Here is a 25,848-nt window from a genome sequence, read left to right on the forward strand (position 1 = left end):
GAAACCTTGCTGAAAAGGTTTCAGTCATTTCATCTGCCGACCTTGAAAGGCACAGAGAACGCTGTTGAGTGTGAGAGTTGGCTTGATGATATTGAAATGCTGTTCGAATCCTTGGAGTATACAGATGAGAAGAGTGTGAAATTAATTGGACACCAGTTACACGACGTTGCTAAGGACTGGTGGATTACGAGGAAGAGAGCCATGGAGCATAGATGTACGAATATTACCTGGAATATATTTAGAACTGAATTTTATCAACGATTCTTTCCAGTGTCGTACCGGAAGGATAAGGGGGCGGAGTTTGCCAACCTCAAGCAAGGACAGATGAACATAGAAGAATACGTGTCAAAGTTCTCCTCCTTGCTGAAATTTGCTCCACATGTGGCTGACAGCGAAGAAGCTACTGCTGACCAGTTCATCAATGGCCTGAACCCTGACATTTTCACATTGGTGAACACTGGGCGACCAGATAATTTTACTGATGCCCTGAACAGAGCTAAGGGAGCAGAAGCCGGTCTGATGAGACAGAAAGGGGCTTCATTTGTGCCTCCAGCACCGAGACCACAGCAACCACCTCCCAGATTTGAGAGTGGCAGCAGTAGTGGAGGAAAGAAAGAATTTTTGAAAGCCAGGGGAAAACAATTCAAGAAATCTGGCAGTAGTTCTTCCAGCTCCGGTGGTTCTAGACTGAGCCAGAGTTACACTGGAGTTTATTGCAAGACTTGCGGAGGAAGAGATGCTACTGAGCAATGCCAGGGAGTGACTGGTAGTTGCAATGTCTGTAAACAGCCGGGACACTTTGCTAAAGTGTGTCCCCAGAGAGGTTCCCAAAGAGCTCAGGGGGCCGAGTCATCGGGATCAGCAGCACAGACTGAGAGACGATCAGCTGCTGTTCACACGTTCCAGCCAGCGCCAGCTCAGTCACAGCAGAGGCCAGAAGGAAGCCAGACAGTTGGGCAGCCTCCGAGACAGCAGGCCAGAGTCTTCGCTTTGACAGAGGAGCAGGCCCAGGAAGCACCAGATGACGTTGTAGCAGGTAACTGTTCTTTATATGGTTACTCTGCTTACGTATTAATTGATACCGGTGCTTCACACACATTTATTTCTGAACGATTTGCATTAAGTCATACATTGCCTGTAGAGTCTTTAGCTACTGTAGTGTCTGTCTCTTCGCCTTTGGGGATGGGTTTGATATCCGTGAATTCGGTTAATCATTGTGTACTACAGTATGACGTGCATGAGATTGAGTTAGATTGCATTGTACTTGGGTTGTCTGACTTTGATTGTATTATCGGTATTGATATGCTAACCAAGTACAGAGCGACAGTTGATTGTTTCCACAAGATAGTGAGATTCAGACCAGATATGGCTGAAGAGTGGAAATTTTACGGGAAGGGTTCTAGATCGAGAATTCCTTTAGTATCCGTATTATCTATGACTCGATTGTTACAGAAAGGAGTAGAAGGGTTCCTTGTATATTCAGTAGATTTACTGAAGTCGAGTCCAGCATTGGCAGATCTGCCAGTGGTACGTGAGTTTGCTGACGTCTTCCCAGATGAGATCCCGGGATTACCTCCAGTTAGAGAGATAGACTTCAGCATTGAACTGATGACAGGTACAGTACCGATTTCTAGAGCTCCGTACAGAATGGCACATGTTGAATTGAAAGAATTGAAAGACCAGCTTGAAGATTTACTGGCCAAGGGGTACATCAGACCGAGTGTTTCTCCTTGGGGTGCTCCAGTATTGTTTGTAAGGAAGAAAGATGGTTCGATGAGACTCTGTATCGACTATCGGCAACTGAACAAGGCAACGATAAAGAATAAATATCCTTTGCCTCGTATAGATGATTTATTCGATCAGTTGCAGGGTTCTTCAGTATATTCCAAAATCGATTTGAGATCGGGATATCATCAGCTGAGAGTCAGAGATTCTGATATCCCAAAGACAGCATTCAGAACCAGGTACGGACACTATGAATTTATTGTCATGCCGTTTGGTCTGACGAATGCTCCAGCTGTATTCATGGGATTAATTGTGGGGACCCGGACGCTAATCATCTTCTTAATCGTCTTTGGGATTTAATTATCTATTCAGATAAATAGGGTCTAAAAATTTTTCTTTTTAAAATAAAGTGCGGAAGGTAATGGCATCTACATAATATACATATCTGTATAAAAACTAAAGTTCAGTAGAAAAGTACAATACTGTACAACCTAGGTCTAAGGTTCAATTACTACATTCAAGTGATAAACCAAGTCTGCTACAAGTCCGGAATCACCACGCTAAACTCGTATTCTCTCATCGTCATCTCGACCCTGATCCAGCCCCACCTGTTGTCATGCACACATACAAAACAAGACAACAGCCGGATAACTCCGGTGAGAATAAATCCCAGTATAAAACATGGTAAGCATGTATATAAACAAACTAATTCATAAAACATGCGATCATGTATAAACACAATATATTTCATAATCTATGAAATTAAGCATGCAACTCAAATCAGACAAACATGTATATCAATAGTCTAAATCATAAAACATGCTAGCACAACTGAAAGCAATAACGATGGGTCCCATGATCTAGGAGCCACATCCATATAAGCATGAAGTCCTAATCAAATCATGTCTAGACTGGACTCGATCTATAACTCTAGGGATCCCGGGGTGAATAAGACGATCTATCACCTACTTTCCAATCGGGGTGACGGTACGTCTTATTCCTAAACTTCGGCCTGATCTGTATCCACGTCTACAAAGGGGCAGGTGATCTTCCCCTAAGCTGAGATATCGTCGAACATCTAGAATTCTGCCTGATCTCCAGACTGTCCTATCTTAATGCATGAATACAAAATCTGTAACCAAGCATAATCATTCTAATGCAATGCCACATGATCTGTAAACAAAGCATAGCAAGATTTATATACAAGTTCTATAAACAAATCTATACACAATCATATAGTATGTGATTTATTGGGCAACTCAAATGGTGATCTCAATTGAGTTGTTTCTTCCCGAATATCACATGAATTATACCTTTGTCGTCCCCCTCTGAGGAAGACGAAGTCTTGAAGTCCAGTCTGTCCATATCCGATCTGAAATGACAATATAAATACACTGTATCAATGTTTAACTCAATTCACAATCTGTTATGATCAATACTCAATTCAGGTGACAATCTGATCAATGTCTGAACAAGATGCAATCTGAGTCATATCAATAATATCCCGATATAATCTAAATCATATCTGAATCTGATCAATCTGTTCCAGCGTATGAATATCTAACAAATACATCTTCAGAGATGCTGACATACAAAACACAGACATACGGTATTCTTTCTTCGATCTGACTTCACATATCTACTGAATAATCTATCCAGACATACAAGAATAATCATCTCTCTATTCTTCAATCAATAACAATACAAATCTAGTGTTTAATCTCAATCAATATCTTCTGAAAATCATAACAATTACAGAAACAGTCTGTTCTTTAATCTGACTTCAATTCTACATTGTCTACGGTAGTAGAAACACCATATCTGAATCCCATGCAATTCTAGCAACATCATATTCTCAAAACACTACAAAACGTAATAAAACTTACGTCCTTGTGTAGCTAGTAGCACGAGGAACACGATACTACGTTCAGATTCGAATTCTGATAGACGGATCTTCCACAATCGCAACCTAAAAGGCGTAAGGATTTTCTAGAGAATTCTCGTGCCTTTTGCTGAGTTTTTCTGAAAGAATCAACGTGTCATGCTCATATATATACTGCATGCAACACCTGAAAACGTGGCCTTATTATTCAAGCTACACGCATGAAATGCGGGTGCGGTCATGTATTGTACCGCGGGTGCGGTGACCCCACCGCGGGTGCGCTCCTGTTAGCACCGCGGGTGCGGTCTGGCCATTTCCAAAAACTCCGAACTTTCTGCCACTCAACCGCGGGTGCGGTCTTGGTTGCACCGCGGGTGCGGTCTTGGAAGTTCTGAGAAATTATATTTTTGGTCCGTGCAACATCCCATAATCTTATCTGATCAATTCTACAAGTCTTGGGACATTACATTAATCTTGTCTAATTAATTCTACGACAATTCTTGGGCATTACATTTCTCCCCCTCTTAGATCTGAGTTCGTCCTCGAACTCGCAACCAATCAATCCCAATCTAATAGAGGAAATGTATAACAGAGTTTACCATCCAAACTCCTTTTAATAACTTCATTCTGAGGTATTTTTCTTTGATCAAACTCTGATTCTGGTCTGGAATCAGAAGTCAAGAATTATAATATCATAATCCTTCTTCAACTCGTTCTAGCCGAATCAATCCCGCATTACTGGCTATACAACATCCGTATATGCCAATCTGCAATCTATAACAAAACAATACCATCTGTAGTTGTTATCCTATCTGTTTATCCCAATCCAGGACATAATCAATCTTCATCTTCCAATACCAATTGTCATCATCCGACATTGGTTTCTTAAATCTATCCATTCTGAACTATCTTGATAGCTATTGTCATACAGTTAGTCACACAATGACAATAATTTATATCAACTAGTACTAACATCCAGTACTAAAGCTCTACCAATATTTGTCAATATCTGGTAAGATACTCTGACCACCTGTCAATCTGTAATAAATCTGCACAAAAGAGCTTAGGATATAATCTATCACAAGTACAACTCCGTTAAAATCACAATCTGATATCATTTAATTCTTGCATTCTCGTCAATCTGACTATTTCTTTGACATTGATCTATGTCATCTAGTTCTGTTTGTACATAATCTGGTACAAACTGATAGATATAGATTGAATAATCTGTCAATCATAATCATATCATATCATAATTTAAAATGGCGGTAATTCCATTACGAAAGCCATAGAAATGTACTCCCATTTCTATTCAGAACTATACAAAATCTGTAATAATCTTCTGATTTCTATCTTTTTGTCTTCTTCTGTTAGCAATTCAGACTTATCAGTACACTTTCTGCCAACATTTCTGTACAAATTCTGTTATAACTGATCTAATCTGTTTATATCACTACTGTCTGTTCGAATATCATACATTCTCAACTATCTGAATGAAAACTGAATCCACTACGGTACATTTCTGACCCTATCTGTGGTTTCCGATCCGAACTACTGACCTAAACAATCAGTTAATAACATAAACTAAAGAAGAAATACCTACCTGGTATTCGGCTCTGACTATCAATATCAAAATCTGTAACCAATTCTGAAACATCGGATATCATAAAAAAAATCAATCTGATACAACACCAATCACCTATCTATTAATCTGATTAATGTTCTGTTCTGAGTAGCAAAATACCATTCTGAACCTGCTGATTTTTGAACTGATGTACACTCAACTGGTTACAATAAACTGTATCAACACTAATGCACAATAACAGTAATATTACATCAGATTCAGAATAGAAAGAACCTATACAGATCTAGTGAGTTTACGAAAACTCATAAAATAACAAAATCAGGCAACTGTAAATTCTGGCTATCTGACCAATCCTCATACTGCCCAGATCAACTGCTATATCTTATCTGCAATTAACATATGCTCCCAACAGTATAAGATATCGCAAATACTGATGTAGAACAATAACAATACTCAACAGATATATATATCAATGAGAGAATAAATAATCAGAATACGATAATCTGCAGATAATAAATTTCTGACATTTCTGGAATTCTTGATCTTTCTGTCTTAACTGTCTAAATCAATCGATCTTCAGATACTGCATATTCTGAATAAACACTGTATCAATAACTGCATACCGGATTCATACCTGACCCATTTCTGTATACAATGATCATAGTTCTATGAATATTTAACCCAATCTTCAAATATTCAATATAATCAATCCAATGCTGCAATATATCAATAAATCATAGATATACCAAGCATAATTTTCAGAATACCTCTGAACATAAAATCTATCAATTTAGAAACAGAACTGAACTATCTTCCAGAGAAATACTCAATCAACTGGATTTCTCAGCTAATGTTCTTTTTTTATCTGTCAATTATATCAATTCTGTCAGTCATTCTATACTATGTTCTAATATACCAGCAATACTCGGTATTGATTCAATTCTGAAATCTACCTTTCTGATATCAAACACATCTGACATCTTATCTAGGCAAACACCAGTCAACTATTATATTAATAGCAATTCTGTCACTGCTAGACTCGATTTCAATGAATTTATTGAATACATAAGGATATCATCTGTTTCTTTTTTGTAATAATCGAGTCAGAAACAGTACAATAATTTAAGGAATTCTGGATCTAGAATCCTTACCGGAAAATCTCCGTTTATCAGCCAGATCTGGTCTGAATCTTACCGTTTCTGGCACACATTCTACGATATTTCTATACTTGTTTAGCATATACATGTCAATACTGCAATCAAAATCATATAACATAAGTACATCACAATCTAGTTCAATCTCATTCTTATCTAACCGTAGTATATCATATGTCACAGACATTTCTGATATCAACATATTCCTCAACAACCAAGGACTCAATATTACAGTAACCATAGATCCAACAGATATAGCATATCTCCATGCTACTCAATCACAGGTATTCATAAATAATGCATTAGTACATATCAATACCTATGCATATAATCATAAAAGACATAGTACCTGTTGTGAATTCTGGTTCTGTTTCTCAAATAAACGATGTTCCCTAAGATCTTCGAGACCATCTCTTGGGACAAACTTTAGCAAAATGCCCCAGCTGTTTACAGATATTGCATCTACCAAGCACTCCTTGGCATTGCTCTGAGGAATGTCTCCCTTCGCAAGTCCTACAATAGACATCAGTATGGCTTGGACTCGAACCACTTGAGCTAGAGGAGCCACTTCCCAACTTCTTGAATGGCTTCTTTCGAGTTTTCAGCAACTCTTGTTTCCCACTCGTACTGCCACGCTCATATCTAAGAGGGGATTGCTGTGTCTGGGGTGGCTTCACACACAACCTTGTCAATTGTCTAATCAGACTCGCCTCCGCTCTCTTCGCTCTACTCAGGATGTCAGCAAAATGGTAGGGTCGTTGCAAATTCATGAATGCAACTACCTCTGAATTCAACCCTCTGATGAATTGATTTACTATAGCTTCATCATTTCCAGCTAAATGAGGAGCAAAACGCATTAGAGTCGAGAATTTAGCAATATATGCGTCAATATTTAGCTGCCCTTGGCTCAAATTCTCAAACTCTAATTTCTTGTCCTCTCGGTACAAAGCTGAGAAAAATCTTCGATAGAATTCAGTTCTGAATATTTCCCACGACATCACTGTACCTCTCTGTGCCCACATTCTTGTACTGGTAATCCACCAACTCCTGGCGGCTTCTCGTAACTGGTAAGGCACCATTTTAACTCTCTGTTCATCTGTACAATCAAGTAAATCAAACAAGATTTCTATATCATCAAACCAGTTCTGACAGTCTTCAGATGTCTCGGTACCACTCAGAATCGGCGGTTGTAATAACTCAAATTCTTTCATCTTTTCTTCTAGCTGAGCTTCTGATGCATCTAGCTGTTCAGACGAAGTACTACCCCTTTCTGGAAATCTCCGAGGCGGTATATCTGAATGTCAAACAAATCAATACACAATCTGTATAATCTGTCTCAGCCCTCCTCTGATCATATACTCTGATCCAGACTCGGTTCTGATTCAGGCTTATTAATTACATGCTGCAATCAACTCAGATAACAAACAGCATGTAATAGGAAAAGCAATAAATCATGCTAGCACACACAATGTAAATCAACATTGCAATAAATCTCATGCTAGCAATCACATGCAAGGAAAGAAAATTCAATCTACCCCGCTCATTCTCTTCTATCTCAGTCTAAAGGATCTATCAGTTCTGACTATCTCAATCTAAAGGATCTATCGCTCTGATACCACCTGTTGTGGGGACCCGGACGCTAATCATCTTCTTAATCGTCTTTGGGATTTAATTATCTATTCAGATAAATAGGGTCTAAAAATTTTTCTTTTTAAAATAAAGTGCGGAAGGTAATGGCATCTACATAATATACATATCTGTATAAAAACTAAAGTTCAGTAGAAAAGTACAATACTGTACAACCTAGGTCTAAGGTTCAATTACTACATTCAAGTGATAAACCAAGTCTGCTACAAGTCCGGAATCACCACGCTAAACTCGTATTCTCTCATCGTCATCTCGACCCTGATCCAGCCCCACCTGTTGTCATGCACACATACAAAACAAGACAACAGCCGGATAACTCCAGTGAGAATAAATCCCAGTATAAAACATGGTAAGCATGTATATAAACAAACTAATTCATAAAACATGCGATCATGTATAAACACAATATATTTCATAATCTATGAAATTAAGCATGCAACTCAAATCAGATAAACATGTATATCAACAGTCTAAATCATAAAACATGCTAGCACAACTGAAAGCAATAACGATGGGTCCCATGATCTAGGAGCCACATCCATATAAGCATGAAGTCCTAATCAAATCATGTCTAGACTGGACTCGATCTATAACTCTAGGGATTCCGGGGTGAATAAGACGATCTATCACCTACTTTCCAATCGGGGTGACGGTACGTCTTATTCCTAAACTTCGGCCTGATCTGTATCCACGTCTACAAAGGGGCGGTGATCTTCCCCTAAGCTGAGATATCGTCGAACATCTAGAAGTCTGCCTGATCTCCAGACTGTCCTATCTTAATGCATGAATACAAAATCTGTAAACAAGCATAATCATTCTAATGCAATGCCACATGATCTGTAAACAAAGCATAGCAAGATTTATATACAAGTTCTATAAACAAATCTATACACAATCATATAGTATGTGATTTATTGGGCAACTCAAATGGTGATCTCAATTGAGTTGTTTCTTCCCGAATATCACATGAATTATACCTTTGTCGTCCCTCTCTGAGGAAGACGAAGTCTTGAAGTCCAGTCTGTCCATATCCGATCTGAAATGACAATATAAATACACTGTATCAATGTTTAACTCAATTCACAATCTGTTCTGATCAATACTCAATTCAGTATACAATCTGATCAATGTCTGAACAAGATGCAATCTGAGTCATATCAATAATATCCCGATATAATCTAAATCATATCTGAATCTGATCAATCTGTTCCAGCGTATGAATATCTAACAAATACATCTTCAGAGATGCTGACATACAAAACACAGACATACGGTATTCTTTCTTCGATCTGACTTCACATATCTACTGAAAATCTATCCAGACATACAAGAATAATCATCTCTCTATTCTTCAATCAAGAACAATACAAATCTAGTGTTTAATCTCAATCAATATCTTCTGAAAATCATAACAATTACAGAAACAGTCTGTTCTTTAATCTGACTTCAATTCTACATTGTCTACGGTAGTAGAAACACCATATCTGAATCCCATGCAATTCTAGCAACATCATATTCTCAAAACACTACAAAACGTAATAAAACTTACGTCCTTGTGTAGCTAGTAGCACGAGGAACACGATACTACGTTCAGATTCGAATTCTGATAGACGGATCTTCCACAATCGCAACCTAAAAGGCGTAAGGATTTTCTAGAGAATTCTCGTGCCTTTTGCTGAGTTTTTCTGAAAGAATCAACGTGTCATGCTCATATATATACTGCATGCAACACCTGAAAACGTGGCCTTATTATTCAAGCTACACGCATGAAATGCGGGTGCGGTCATGTATTGTACCGCGGGTGCGGTGACCCCACCGCGGGTGCGCTCCTGTTAGCACCGCGGGTGCGGTCTGGCCATTTCCAAAAACTCCGAACTTTCTGCCACTCAACCGCGGGTGCGGTCTTGGTTGCACCGCGGGTGCGGTCTTGCAAGTTCTGAGAAATTATATTTTTGGTCCGTGCAACATCCCATAATCTTATCTGATCAATTCTACAAGTCTTGGGACATTACATTAATCTTGTCTGATTAATTCTACGACAATTCTTGGGCATTACATTTCTCCCCCTCTTAGATCTGAGTTCGTCCTCGAACTCGCAACCAATCAATCCCAATCTAATAGAGGAAATGTATAACAGAGTTTACCATCCAAACTCCTTTTAATAACATCATTCTGAGGTATTTTTCTTTTATCAAACTCTGATTCTGGTCTGGAATCAGAAGTCAAGAATTATAATATCATAATCCTTTTTCAACTCGTTCTAGCCGAATCAATCCCGCATTACTGGCTATACAACATCCGTATATGCCAATCTGCAATCTATAACAAAACAATACCATCTGTAGTTGTTATCCTATCTGTTTATCCCAATCCAGGACATAATCAATCTTCATCTTCCAATACCAATTGTCTTCATCCGACATTGGTTTCTTAAATCTATCCATTCTGAACTATCTTGATAGCTACTGTCATACAGTTAGTCACACAATGACAATAATTTATATCAACTAGTACTAACATCCAGTACTAAAGCTCTACCAATATTTGTCAATATCTGGTAAGATACTCTGACCACCTGTCAATCTGTAATAAATCTGCACAAAAGAGCTTAGGATATAATCTATCACAAGTACAAATCCGTTAAAATCACAATCTGATATCATTTAATTCTTGCATTCTCGTCAATCTGACTATTTCTTTGACATTGATCTATGTCATCTGGTTCTGTTTGTACATAATCTGGTACAAACTGATAGATATAGATTGAATAATCTGTCAATCATAATCATATCATATCATAATTTAAAATGGCGGTAATTCCATTACGAAAGCCATAGAAATGTACTCCCATTTCTATTCAGAACTATACAAAATCTGTAATAATCTTCTGATTTCTATCTTTTTGTCTTCTTCTGTTAGCAATTCAGACTTATCAGTACACTTTCTGCCAACATTTCTGTACAAATTCTGTTATAACTGATCTAATCTGTTTATATCACTACTGTCTGTTCGAATATCATACATTCTCAACTATCTGAATGAAAACTGAATCCACTACGGTACATTTCTGACCCTATCTAGTGGTTTCCGATCCGAACTACTGACCTAAACAATCAGTTAATAACATAAACTAAAGAAGAAATACCTACCTGGTATTCGGCTCTGACTATCAATATCAAAATCTGTAACCAATTCTGAAACATCGGATATCATAAAAAAAATCAATCTTATACAACACCAATCACCTATCTATTAGTCTGATTAATGTTCTGTTCTGAGTAGCAAAATACCATTCTGAACCTGCTGATTTCTGAACTGATGTACACTCAACTGGTTACAATAAACTGTATCAACACTAATGCACAATAACAGTAATATTACATCAGATTCAGAATAGAAAGAACCTATACAGATCTAGTGAGTTTACGAAAACTCATAAAATAACAAAATCAGGCAACTGTAAATTCTGGCTATCTGACCAATCCTCATACTGCCCAGATCAACTGCTATATCTTATCTGCAATTAACATATGCTCCAAACAATATAAGATATGGCAAATACTGATGTAGAACAATAACAATACTCAACAGATATATATATCAATGAGAGAATAAATAATCAGAATACGATAATCTGCAGATAATAAATTTCTGACATTTCTGGAATTCTTGATCTTTCTGTCTTAACTGTCTAAATCAATCGATCTTCAGATACTGCATATTCTGAATAAACACTGTATCAATAACTGCATACCGGATTCATACCTGACCCATTTCTGTATACAATGATCATAGTTCTATGAATATTTAACCCAATCTTCAAATATTCAATATAATCAATCCAATGCTGCAATATATCAATAAATCATAGATATACCAAGCATAATTTTCAGAATACCTCTGAACATAAAATCTATCAATTTAGAAACAGAACTGAACTATCTTCCAGAGAAATACTCAATCAACTGGATTTCTCAGCTAATGTTCTTTTTTTATCTGTCAATTATATCAATTCTGTCAGTCATTCTATACTATGTTCTAATATACCAGCAATACTCGGTATTGATTCAATTCTGAAATCTACCTTTCTGATATCAAACACATCTGACATCTTATCTAGGCAAACACCAGTCAACTATTATATTAATAGCAATTCTGTCACTGCTAGACTCGATTTCAATGAATTTATTGAATACATAAGGATATCATCTGTTTCTTTTTTGTAATAATCGAGTCAGAAACAGTACAATAATTTAAGGAATTCTGGATCTAGAATCCTTACCGGAAAATCTCCGTTTATCAGCCAGATCTGGTCTGAATCTTACCGTTTCTGGCACACATTCTACGATATTTCTATACTTGTTTAGCATATACATGTCAATACTGCAATCAGAATCATATAACATAAGTACATCACAATCTAGTTCAATCTCATTCTTATCTAACCGTAGTATATCATATGTCACAGACATTTCTGATATCAACATATTCCTCAACAACCAAGGACTCAATATTACAGTAACCATAGATCCAACAGATATAGCATATCTCCATGCTACTCAATCACAGGTATTCATAAATAATGCATTAGTACATATCAATACCTATGCATATAATCATAAAAGACATAGTACCTGTTGTGAATTCTGGTTCTGTTTCTCAAATAAACGATGTTCCCTAAGATCTTCGAGACCATCTCTGGGGACAAACTTTAGCAAAATGCCCCAGCTGTTTACAGATATTGCATCTACCAAGCACTCCTTGGCATTGCTCTGAGGAATGTCTCCCTTCGCAAGTCCTACAATAGACATCAGTATGGCTTGGACTCGAACCACTTGAGCTAGAGGAGCCACTTCCCAACTTCTTGAATGGCTTCTTACGAGTTTTCAGCAACTCTTGTTTCCCACTCGTACTGCCACGCTCATATCGAAGAGGGGATTGCTGTGTCTGGGGTGGCTTCACACACAACCTTGTCAATTGTCTAATCAGACTCGCCTCCGCTCTCTTCGCTCTACTCAGGATGTCAGCAAAATGGTAGGGTCGTTGCAAATTCATGAATGCAACTACCTCTGAATTCAACCCTCTGATGAATTGATTTACTATAGCTTCATCATTTCCAGCTAAATGAGGAGCAAAACGCATTAGAGTCGAGAATTTAGCAATATATGCGTCAATATTTAGCTGCCCTTGGCTCAAATTCTCAAACTCTAATTTCTTGTCCTCTCGGTACAAAGCTGAGAAAAATCTTCGATAGAATTCAGTTCTGAATATTTCCCACGACATCACTGTACCTCTCTGTGCCCACATTCTTGTACTGGTAATCCACCAACTCCTGGCGGCTTCTCGTAACTGGTAAGGCACCATTTTAACTCTCTGTTCATCTGTACAATCAAGTAAATCAAACAAGATTTCTATATCATCAAACCAGTTCTGACAGTCTTCAGATGTCTCGGTACCACTCAGAATCGGCGGTTGTAATAACTCAAATTCTTTCATCTTTTCTTCTAGCTGAGCTTCTGATGCATCTAGCTGTTCAGACGAAGTACTACCCCTTTCTGGAAATCTCCGAGGCGGTATATCTGAATGTCAAACAAATCAATACACAATCTGTATAATCTGTCTCAGCCCTCCTCTGATCATATACTCTGATCCAGACTCGGTTCTGATTCAGGCTTATTAATTACATGCTGCAATCAACTCAGATAACAAACAGCATGTAATAGGAAAAGCAATAAATCATGCTAGCACACACAATGTAAATCAACATTGCAATAAATCTCATGCTAGCAATCACATGCAAGGAAAGAAAATTCAATCTACCCCGCTCATTCTCTTCTATCTCAGTCTAAAGGATCTATCAGTTCTGACTATCTCAATCTAAAGGATCTATCGCTCTGATACCACCTGTTGTGGGGACCCGGACGCTAATCATCTTCTTAATCGTCTTTGGGATTTAATTATCTATTCAGATAAATAGGGTCTAAAAATTTTTCTTTTTAAAATAAAGTGCGGAAGGTAATGGCATCTACATAATATACATATCTGTATAAAAACTAAAGTTCAGTAGAAAAGTACAATACTGTACAACCTAGGTCTAAGGTTCAATTACTACATTCAAGTGATAAACCAAGTCTGCTACAAGTCCGGAATCACCACGCTAAACTCGTCTTCTCTCATCGTCATCTCGACCCTGATCCAGCCCCACCTGTTGTCATGCACACATACAAAACAAGACAACAGCCGGATAACTCCAGTGAGAATAAATCCCAGTATAAAACATGGTAAGCATGTATATAAACAAACTAATTCATAAAACATGCGATCATGTATAAACACAATATATTTCATAATCTATGAAATTAAGCATGCAACTCAAATCAGATAAACATGTATATCAACAGTCTAAATCATAAAACATGCTAGCACAACTGAAAGCAATAACGATGGATCCCATGATCTAGGAGCCACATCCATATAAGCATGAAGTCCTAATCAAATCATGTCTAGACTGGACTCGATCTATAACTCTAGGGATCCCGGGGTGAATAAGACGATCTATCACCTACTCTCCAATCGGGGTGACGGTACGTCTTATTCCTAGACTTCGGCCTGATCTGTATCCACGTCTACAAAGGGGCGGTGATCTTCCCCTAAGCTGAGATATCGTCGAACATCTAGAAGTCTGCCTGATCTCCAGACTGTCCTATCTTAATGCATGAATACAAAATCTGTAAACAAGCATAATCATTCTAATGCAATGCCACATGATCTGTAAACAAAGCATAGCAAGATTTATATACAAGTTCTATAAACAAATCTATACACAATCATATAGTATGTGATTTATTGGGCAACTCAAATGGTGATCTCAATTGAGTTGTTTCTTCCCGAATATCACATGAATTATACCTTTGTCGTCCCCCTCTGAGGAAGACGAAGTCTTGAAGTCCAGTCTGTCCATATCCGATCTGAAATGACAATATAAATACACTGTATCAATGTTTAACTCAATTCAGAATCTGTTCTGATCAATACTCAATTCAGTATACAATCTGATCAATGTCTGAACAAGATGCAATCTGAGTCATATCAATAATATCCCGATATAATCTAAATCATATCTGAATCTGATCAATCTGTTCCAGCGTATGAATATCTAACAAATACATCTTCAGAGATGCTGACATACAAAACACAGACATACGGTATTCTTTCTTCGATCTGACTTCACATATCTACTGAATAATCTATCCAGACATACAAGAATAATCATCTCTCTATTCTTCAATCAAGAACAATACAAATCTAGTGTTTAATCTCAATCAATATCTTCTGAAAATCATAACAATTACAGAAACAGTCTGTTCTTTAATCTGACTTCAATTCTACATTGTCTACGGTAGTAGAAACACCATATCTGAATCTCATGCAATTCTAGCAACATCATATTCTCAAAACACTACAAAACGTAATAAAACTTACGTCCTTGTGTAGCTAGTAGCACGAGGAACACGATACTACGTTCAGATTCGAATTCTGATAGACGGATCTTCCACAATCGCAACCTAAAAGGCGTAAGGATTTTCTAGAGAATTCTCGTGCCTTTTGCTGAGTTTTTCTGAAAGAATCAATGTGTCATGCTCATATATATACTGCATGCAACACCTGAAAACGTGGCCTTATTATTCAAGCTACACGCATGAAATGCGGGTGCGGTCATGTATTGTACCGCGGGTGCGGTGACCCCACCGCGGGTGCGCTCCTGTTAGCACCGCGGGTGCGGTCTGGCCATTTCCAAAAACTCCGAACTTTCTGCCACTCAACCGCGGGTGCGGTCTTGGTTGCACCGCGGGTGCGGTCTTGCAAGTTCTGAGAAATTATATTTTTGGTCCGTGCAACATCCCATAATCTTATCTGATCAATTCTACAAGTCTTGGGACATTACATTAATCTTGTCTGATTAATTCTACGACAATTCTTGGGCATTACATTTCTCCCCCTCTTAGATCTGAGTTCGTCCTCGAACTCGCAACCAATCAATCCCAATCTAATAGAGGAAATGTATAACAGAGTTTACCATCCAAACTCCTTTTAATAACATCATTCTGAGGTATTTTTCTTTTATCAAACTCTGATTCTGGTCTGGAATCAGAAGTCAAGAATTATAATATCATAATCCTTTTTCAACTCGTTCTAGCCGAATCAATCCCGCATTACTGGCTATACAACATCCGTATATGCCAATCTGCAATCTATAACAAAACAATACCATCTGTAGTTGTTATCCTATCTGTTTATCCCAATCCAGGACATAATCAATCTTCATCTTCCAATACCAATTGTCTTCATCCGACATTGGTTTCTTAAATCTATCCATTCTGAACTATCTTGATAGCTACTGTCATACAGTTAGTCACACAATGACAATAATTTATATCAACTAGTACTAACATCCAGTACTAAAGCTCTACCAATATTTGTCAATATCTGGTAAGATACTCTGACCACCTGTCAATCTGTAATAAATCTGCACAAAAGAGCTTAGGATATAATCTATCACAAGTACAAATCCGTTAAAATCACAATCTGATATCATTTAATTCTTGCATTCTCGTCAATCTGACTATTTCTTTGACATTGATCTATGTCATCTGGTTCTGTTTGTACATAATCTGGTACAAACTGATAGATATAGATTGAATAATCTGTCAATCATAATCATATCATATCATAATTTAAAATGGCGGTAATTCCATTACGAAAGCCATAGAAATGTACTCCCATTTCTATTCAGAACTATACAAAATCTTTAATAATCTTCTGATTTCTATCTTTTTGTCTTCTTCTGTTAGCAATTCAGACTTATCAGTACACTTTCTGCCAACATTTCTGTACAAATTCTGTTATAACTGATCTAATCTGTTTATATCACTACTGTCTGTTCGAATATCATACATTCTCAACTATCTGAATGAAAACTGAATCCACTACGGTACATTTCTGACCCTATCTGTGGTTTCCGATCCGAACTACTGACCTAAACAATCAGTTAATAACATAAACTAAAGAAGAAATACCTACCTGGTATTCGGCTCTGACTATCAATATCAAAATCTGTAACCAATTCTGAAACATCGGATATCATAAAAAAAATCAATCTGATACAACACCAATCACCTATCTATTAATCTGATTAATGTTCTGTTCTGAGTAGCAAAATACCATTCTGAACCTGCTGATTTCTGAACTGATGTACACTCAACTGGTTACAATAAACTGTATCAACACTAATGCACAATAACAGTAATATTACATCAGATTCAGAATAGAAAGAACCTATACAGATCTAGTGAGTTTACGAAAACTCATAAAATAACAAAATCAGGCAACTGTAAATTCTGGCTATCTGACCAATCCTCATACTGCCCAGATCAACTGCTATATCTTATCTGGAATTAACATATGCTCCCAACAATATAAGATATCGCAAATACTGATGTAGAACAATAACAATACTCAACAGATATATATATCAATGAGAGAATAAATAATCAGAATACGATAATCTGCAGATAATAAATTTCTGACATTTCTGGAATTCTTGATCTTTCTGTCTTAACTGTCTAAATCAATCGATCTTCAGATACTGCATATGCTGAATAAACACTGTATCAATAACTGCATACCGGATTCATACCTGACCCATTTCTGTATACAATGATCATAGTTCTATGAATATTTAACCCAATCTTCAAATATTCAATATAATCAATCCAATGCTGCAATATATCAATAAATCATAGATATACCAAGCATAATTTTCAGAATACCTCTGAACATAAAATCTATCAATTTAGAAACAGAACTGAACTATCTTCCAGAGAAATACTCAATCAACTGGATTTCTCAGCTAATGTTCTTTTTTATCTGTCAATTATATCAATTCTGTCAGTCATTCTATACTATGTTCTAATATACCAGCAATACTCGGTATTGATTCAATTCTGAAATCTACCTTTCTGATATCAAACACATCTGACATCTTATCTAGGCAAACACCAGTCAACTATTATATTAATAGCAATTCTGTCACTGCTAGACTCGATTTCAATGAATTTATTGAATACATAAGGATACCATCTGTTTCTTTTTGTAATAATCGAGTCAGAAACAGTACAATAATTTAAGGAATTCTGGATCTAGAATCCTTACCGGAAAATCTCCGTTTATCAGCCAGATCTGGTCTGAATCTTACCGTTTCTGGCACACATTCTACGATATTTCTGTACTTGTTTAGCATATACATGTCAATACTGCAATCAGAATCATATAACATAAGTACATCACAATCTAGTTCAATCTCATTCTTATCTAACCGTAGTATATCATATGTCACAGACATTTCTGATATCAACATATTCCTCAACAACCAAGGACTCAATATTACAGTAACCATAGATCCAACAGATATAGCATATCTCCATGCTACTCAATCACAGGTATTCATAAATAATGCATTAGTACATATCAATACCTATGCATATAATCATAAAAGACATAGTACCTGTTGTGAATTCTGGTTCTGTTTCTCAAATAAACGATGTTCCCTAAGATCTTCGAGACCATCTCTGGGGACAAACTTTAGCAAAATGCCCCAGCTGTTTACAGATATTGCATCTACCAAGCACTCCTTGGCATTGCTCTGAGGAATAGTCTCCCTCCGCAAGTCCTACAATAGACATCAGTATGGCTTGGACTCGAACCACTTGAGCTAGAGGAGCCACTTCCCAACTTCTTGAATGGCTTCTTACGAGATTTCAGCAACTCTTGTTTCCCACTCGTACTGCCACAGCTCATATCGAAGAGGGGATTGCTGTGTCTGGGGTGGCTTCACACACAACCTTGTCAATTGTCTAATCAGACTCGCCTCCGCTCTCTTCGCTCTACTCAGGATGTCAGCAAAATGGTAGGGTCGTTGCAAATTCATGAATGCAACTACCTCTGAATTCAACCCTCTGATGAATTGATTTACTATAGCTTCATCATTTCCAGCTAAATGAGGAGCAAAACGCATTAGAGTCGAGAATTTAGCAATATATGCGTCAATATTTAGCTGCCCTTGGCTCAAATTCTCAAACTCTAATTTCTTGTTCTCTCGGTACGAAGCTGAGAAAAATCTTCGATAGAATTCAGTTCTGAATATTTCCCACGACATCACTGTACCTCTCTGTGCCCACATTCTTGTACTGGTAATCCACCAACTCCTGGCGGCTTCTCGTAACTGGTAAGGCACCATTTTAACTCTCTGTTCATCTGTACAATCAAGTAAATCAAACAAGATTTCTATATCATCAAACCAGTTCTGACAGTCTTCAGATGTCTCGGTACCACTCAGAATCGGCGGTTGTAATAACTCAAATTCTTTCATCTTTTCTTCTGGCTGAGCTTCTGATGCATCTAGCTGTTCAGACGAAGTACTACCCCTTTCTGGAAATCTCCGAGGCGGTATATATGAATGTCAAACAAATCAATACACAATCTGTATAATCTGTCTCAGCCCTCCTCTGATCATATACCTCTGAACCAGACTCGGTTCTGATTCAGGCTTATTAATTACATGCTGCAATCAACTCAGATAACAAACAGCATGTAATAGGAAAAGCAATAAATCATGCTAGCACACACAATGTAAATCAACATTGCAATAACTCTCATGCTAGCAATCACATGCAAGGAAAGAAAATTCAATCTACCCCGCTCATTCTCTTCTATCTCAGTCTAAAGAATCTATCAACTCTGACTATCTCAATCTAAAGGATCTATCGCTCTGATACCACCTGTTGTGGAGACCCGGACGCTAATCATCTTCTTAATCGTCTTTGGGATTTAATTATCTATTCAGATAAATAGGGTCTAAAAATTTTTCTTTTTAAAATAAAGTGCGGAAGGTAATGGCATCTACATAATATACATATCTGTATAAAAACTAAAGTTCAGTAGAAAAGTACAATACTGTACAACCTAGGTCTAAGGTTCAATTACTACATTCAAGTGATAAACCAAGTCTGCTACAAGTCCGGAATCACCACGCTAAACTCGTCTTCTCTCATCGTCATCTCGACCCTGATCCAGCCCCACCTGTTGTCATGCACACATACAAAACAAGACAACAGCCGGATAACTCCGGTGAGAATAAATCCCAGTATAAAACATGGTAATCATGTATCTCAACAAACTAATTCATAAAACATGCGATCATGTATAAACACAATATATTTCATAATCTATGAAATTAAGCATGCAACTCAAATCAGATAAACATGTATATCAACAGTCTAAATCATAAAACATGCTAGCACAACTGAAAGCAATAACGATGGGTCCCATGATCTAGGAGCCACATCCATATAAGCATGAAGTCCTAATCAAATCATGTCTAGACTTGACTCGATCTATAACTCTAGGGATCCCGGGGTGAATAAGACGATCTATCACCTACTCTCCAATCGGGGTGACGGTACGTCTTATTCCTAGACTTCGGCCTGATCTGTATCCGCATCTACAATAGGGGCGGTGATCTTCCCCTAAGCTGTGATATCGCCGAACGTCTAGAAGTCTGCCTGATCTCCAGACTGTCCTATCTTAATGCATGAATACAAAATCTGTAACAAGCATAATCATCTTAATGCGATGTAACATGATCTGTAAACAAAGCATAATCATCTTAACATAATTTGCATACCAGATCTATAAACAACTCTAATCATGTCAAGATATATCATAATCATCTCAAAATAAAACAATGAACAAGTATGTGATTTTATTGGGCAACTCAAATGCGATCTCAATTGAGTTGTTTCTTCCCGAATATCACATGAATTATACCTTTGTCGTCCCCCTCTGAGGAAGACGAAGTCTTGAAGTCCAGTCTGTCCATATCCGATCTGAAATGACAAAGTCAAATACACTGTCTCAATGTGTAACTCAATTCACAATCTGTTCTGATCAATACTCAATTCAGTATACAATCTGATCAATGTCTGAACAAGATACAATCTGAGTCATATCAATAATATCCCGATATAATCTAAATCATATCTGAATCTGATCAATCTGTTCCAGCATATGAATATCTAACAAATACATCTTCAGAGATGCTGACATACAAAACACAGACATACGGTATTCTTTCTTCGATCTGACTTCACATATCTACTGAATAATCTATCCAGACATACAAGAATAATCATCTCTCTATTCTTCAATCAAGAACAATACAAATCTAGTGTTTAATCTCAATCAATATCTTCTGAAAATCATAACACTTACAGAAACAGTCTGTTCTTTAATCTGACTTCAATTCTACAATGTCTACGGTAGTAGAAACACCATATCTGAATCCCATGCAATTCTAGCAACATCATATTTTCAAAACACTACAAAACGTAATAAAACTTACGTCCTTGTGTAGCTCTAGTCGAGAGGAACACGATACTGCGTTCGGATTCGAATTCTGATGCGCGGTTTCTTCGAAATCTCGAATCTCAAAGGCGTAAGGATTTTCTCTCCAAAAGCTTCGACCCCTTTTATGAATTCTGAGAGAAAACACGTGTAACTCTCATATATATACTGCATGCAACCATATAAAACGTGGCATAGCTTTTCTTGTTGCACGTAAGACCGCGGGTGCGGTAACTCAATGAGCGCGGGTGCGCCATGCTCTCGGCAGCACTATCCAAAATCAAGAGTATCGACCGCGGGTGCGGTTTTTGTTGCACTGCGGGTGCGGTGTTCTTAGCGCGGGTGCGCTGCGTCTAACACCGCGGGTGCGGTGTGGCTACGGAAATTGCACTTCATTTTCTTCACATGCACCGCGGGTGCGGTCGTGCTGGCACTGCGGGTGCGGTCGTGCAAACTTCTAAATTTCTAATTTTTTTTTTTTAATCTTTGCAACACCTTATAATCTTGTCTTTTCTTCCCTCAATGCATGTCATGCATTCTCATATCTTCCGAGTCTCACGTTAACGAAGATTAATAATCTTGGTTTATCAATTCGATAATTCTCGGGCATTACATTTCTCCCCCTCTTAGATTTGAGTTCGTCCCCGAACTCATGACAATTCAATCAAATATATGAGAAGAAATATATAACAGAGTTTAACATCCAAACTCGTTTTACTAACATCATTCTGAGGTATTTTTCTTTGATCAAACTCTGATTCTGGTCTGGAATCAGAAGTCAAGAATTAAAATATCATAATCCTTCTTCAACTCGTTCTAGCCGAATCAATCCCGCATTACTGGCTATACAACATCCGTATATGCCAATTTGCAATCTATAACAAAACAATACCATCTGTAGTTGTTATCCTATCTATTTATCCCAATCCAGGACATAATCAATCTTCATCTTCCAATACCAATTGTCATCATCCGACATTGGTTTCTTAAATCTATCCATTCTGAACTATCTTGATAGCTACTGTCATACAGTTAGTCACACAATGACAATAATCTATATCAACTAGTACTAACATCCAGTATTAAAGCTCTACCAATATTTGTCAATATCTGGTAAGATACTCTGACTACCTGTCAATCTGTAATAAATCTGCACAAAAGAGCTTAGGATATAATCTATCACAAGTACAACTCCGTCAAAATCACAATCTGATATCATTTAATTCTTGCATTCTCGTCAATCTGACTATTTCTTTGACATTGATCTATGTCATCTGGTTCTGTTTGTACGTAATCTGGTACAAACTGATAGATATAGATTGAGTGATCTATCAATCATAATCTAAAGAAAATGGCGGTAATTTCATTACGAAAGCCATAGAAATGTACTCCTATTTCTATTCAGAACTATACAAAATCTGTAATAATCTTCTGATTTCTATCTTTTTGTCTTCTTCTGTTAGCAATTCAGACTTATCAGTACACTTTCTGCCAACATTTCTGTACGCATTCTGTTATAACTGATCTAATCTGTTTATATCACTACTGTCTGTTCGAATATCATACATTCTCAACTATCTGAATGAAAACTGAATCCATAACTGTTCAGTTCTGACGTTATCTGTGAATTCAAATCCGAACTATCCTGTATAAACAAATCAGTGAATAACATAAATTAAGTAAGAAATACCTACCTGGTATTCAGCTCTGACTATCAATATCAAAATCTGTAAACAATTCTGAAACATTCTGATATCATAACATAATCAGTCCCATATAACACAAAATCAAATATCTGTTAATCTGACTGATGTTCTGTTCTGATTATTACAAACAAGTTCTGAACATTCTGATCACATGTCTGACTGTTTACACAGATTCCGAACAGAAAGAACCTACACAGATCTAGTGAGTTTAAGACAACTCATAAAATAACAAAATCAGGCAACTGTAATTTCTGGCTATCTGACCAATCCTCATACTGCCCAGATCAACTGCTATATCTTATCTGCAAATAACATATGCTCCCAACAATATAAGATATTGCACAAATACGGATGTAGAACAATAACAATACTCAGCAGATATATATAACAATAAGAGAATAAATAATCAGAATACAATAATCTGCAGATAATAATTTCTGACATTTCTGGAATTCTTGATCTTTCTGTCTTAACTGTCTAAATCAGTCGATCTTCAGATACTGCATATTCTGAATAAACACTGTATCCATAACAGCATACTGGATTCATACCTGACCCATTTCTGTATACACTGATCGTAGTTCTCTGAATATTTAACACAATTTTCAAATATTCAATAGAATCATTCAAATGCGGCAATATATCAATAAATCATAGATATCCCAAGCATAATTTTCAGAATACCTCTGAACATAAAATCTATCAATTTAGAAACAGAACTGAAATATCTTCCAGAGAAATACTCAATCAACTGAATTTCTCAGCTAATGTTCTTTTATCTGTCAATTATATCAATTCTGTCAGTCATTCTATACTATGTTCTAATATACCAGCAATACTCGGTATTGATTCAATTCTGAAATCTACCTTTCTGATATCAAACACATCTGACATCTTATCTAGGCAAACACCAGTCAACTATTATATTACTAGCAATTCTGTCACTGCTAGACTCGATTTCAATGAATCTATTGAATACATAAGGATACCATCTTTTCCTTTTTGTTATAATCGAGTCATAAACAGTACAATAATTTAAGGAATTCTGGATCTAGAATCCTTACCGGAAAATCTCCGTTTATCAGCCAGATCTGGTCTGAATCTTACCGTTTCTGGCACACATTCTACGATATTTCTGTACTTGTTTAGCATATACATGTCAATACTGCAATCAGAATCATATAACACAAGTACATCACAATCTAGTTCAATCTCATTCTTATCTAACCGTAGTATATCCTATGTCACAGACATTTCTGATATCAACATATTCCTCAACAACCCAAGGAATCAATACTACAGTAAACACAGATTCAACAGCTATAGCATATCTCCATGCTACTCAATCACAGGTATTCATAAATAATGCAGTAGTACATATCAATACCTATGCATATAATCATAAAAGACATAGTACCTGTTGTGAATTCTGGTTCTGTTTCTCAAATAAACGATGTTCCCTAAGATCTTCGAGACCATCTCTGGGGACAAACTTTAGCAAAATGCCCCAGCTGTTTACAGATATTGCATCTACCAAGCACTCCTTGGCATTGCTCTGAGGAATGTCTCCCTCCGCAAGTCCTACAATAGACATCAGTATGGCTTGGACTCGAACCACTTGAGCTAGAGGAGCCACTTCCCAACTTCTTGAATGGCTTCTTACGAGATTTCAGCAACTCTTGTTTCCCACTCGTACTGCCACACTCATATCGAAGAGGGGATTGCTGTGTCTGGGGTGGCTTCACACACAAACTTGTCAATTGTCTAATCAGACTCGCCTCCGCTCTCTTCGCTCTACTCAGGATGTCAGCAAAATGGTAGGGTCGTTGCAAATTCATGAATGCAACTACCTCTGAATTCAACCCTCTGATGAATTGATTTACTATAGCTTCATCATTTCCAGCTAAATGAGGAGCAAAACGCATTAGAGTCGAGAATTTAGCAATATATGCGTCAATATTTAGCTGCCCTTGGCTCAAATTCTCAAACTCTAATTTCTTGTTCTCTCGGTACGAAGCTGAGAAAAATCTTCGATAGAATTCAGTTCTGAATATTTCCCACGACATCACTGTACCTCTCTGTGCCCACATTCTTGTACTGGTAATCCACCAACTCCTGGCGGCTTCTCGTAACTGGTAAGGCACCATTTTAACTCTCTGTTCATCTGTACAATCAAGTAAATCAAACAAGATTTCTATATCATCAAACCAGTTCTGACAGTCTTCAGATGTCTCGGTACCACTCAGAATCGGCGGTTGTAATAACTCAAATTCTTTCATCTTTTCTTCTGGCTGAGCTTCTGATGCATCTAGCTGTTCAGACGAAGTACTACCCCTTTCTGGAAATCTCCGAGGCGGTATATCTGAATGTCAAACAAATCAATACACAATCTGTATAATCTGTCTCAGCCCTCCTCTGATCATATACCTCTGAACCAGACTCGGTTCTGATTCAGGCTTATTAATTACATGCTGCAATCAACTCAGATAACAAACAGCATGTAATAGGAAAAGCAATAAATCATGCTAGCACACACAATGTAAATCAACATTGCAATAACTCTCATGCTAGCAATCACATGCAAGGAAAGAAAATTCAATCTACCCCGCTCATTCTCTTCTATCTCAGTCTAAAGAATCTATCAACTCTGACTATCTCAATCTAAAGGATCTATCGCTCTGATACCAC

This window comes from Primulina eburnea, chromosome 12 (assembly GCF_022965805.1).
Source record: "Primulina eburnea isolate SZY01 chromosome 12, ASM2296580v1, whole genome shotgun sequence".
NCBI lineage: Eukaryota > Viridiplantae > Streptophyta > Magnoliopsida > Lamiales > Gesneriaceae > Primulina > Primulina eburnea.